We start from the raw sequence: 1,047 nt of genomic DNA on the forward strand, positions 1-1,047 counted from the left end.
CATGGAGCAGGGGTCACTGGGGGGGGGGGGTATTTGTGAACTTCCTGCCTTGAGCAGGGGGTTGGACTGGATGACCCTGGAGATCCCTTTCACCTCTAAGATTCTAGTCACTTTGGTGGTCCTGATTGTGCAGGGGGATAAAAAATAACCCCTACCCTGTTGTTTTCTGTTCCCCCTTGAAGGACTTAAGAACATAAGAAGAGCCCTGCTGGATCAGACTAACCATGTAGTCCAGTATCTTGTCTCACACAACAGCTAATCAATTCCTCTGGACAGCCAACAACAGGGCACAGAGGTCGAGGTCTTCCCCTGATGTTGCCTCCTGTTCAGTGTTCCCTCTAAGCTGTGCATGTGAGCGGCCACTCATTAATACAGGAAGCCCCGCTCAGCAGGCTGCACTGCCCACTGCTTATTTTACGATTGCAGTAGTTATATTCTGCTCAGCATATGAACTGCTCTGTTTAGTAGGGAAAAAATTAGAGGGAACATTGCTCCTGGCTCTGGAATTCAGAGGCTCAGTGCCTCTGAATGTGGAGGTTCTCCACGGTCACCATGGCTAGCAGCCATCGATAGACTTGGTGGTGGCATGATTGGGCTCAGGCCCCCAGCTGCTGGAGCATCCAACCCATCCGTCCACTCCAAGGAGAGTGAAGCTGAGATGGCGGGTGCCGCCTCTGTGGGCGGGACCACACCAAGGGAGGCAGCAATGCAGCCAGTGGAGACAGACGCCCTGTGAGTGACACACTAGGGCACCAACCAATTCGGGGGCATGTGGAATGTTCTGGAGAGTGCCACCACCAAAGGTCTTTTATATTAAGGAGAGATTTAACCAGCAAGTTGGGAGAACATCATACTGATCAATAGATGTAAATAGCTTAGCTAATAGAGGGGTCCACCAATCAGCAAATTTCTTGAAAAGCTCTACAGGGAGTCCATCAGGGCCAGGGGCCCTACCTGGTTTCAAGTTAGTTATTGATTCTGAGATTTCATCAGTATCTACTGGAGCCCATCTAAGAATATTAGAGGGGGCAGAGGTCATTTCGGGGC

This window comes from Gekko japonicus, unplaced genomic scaffold (assembly GCF_001447785.1).
Source record: "Gekko japonicus isolate JY-2015 unplaced genomic scaffold, Gekko_japonicus_V1.1 scaffold6270, whole genome shotgun sequence".
Taxonomy (NCBI): Eukaryota; Metazoa; Chordata; class Lepidosauria; order Squamata; family Gekkonidae; genus Gekko; species Gekko japonicus.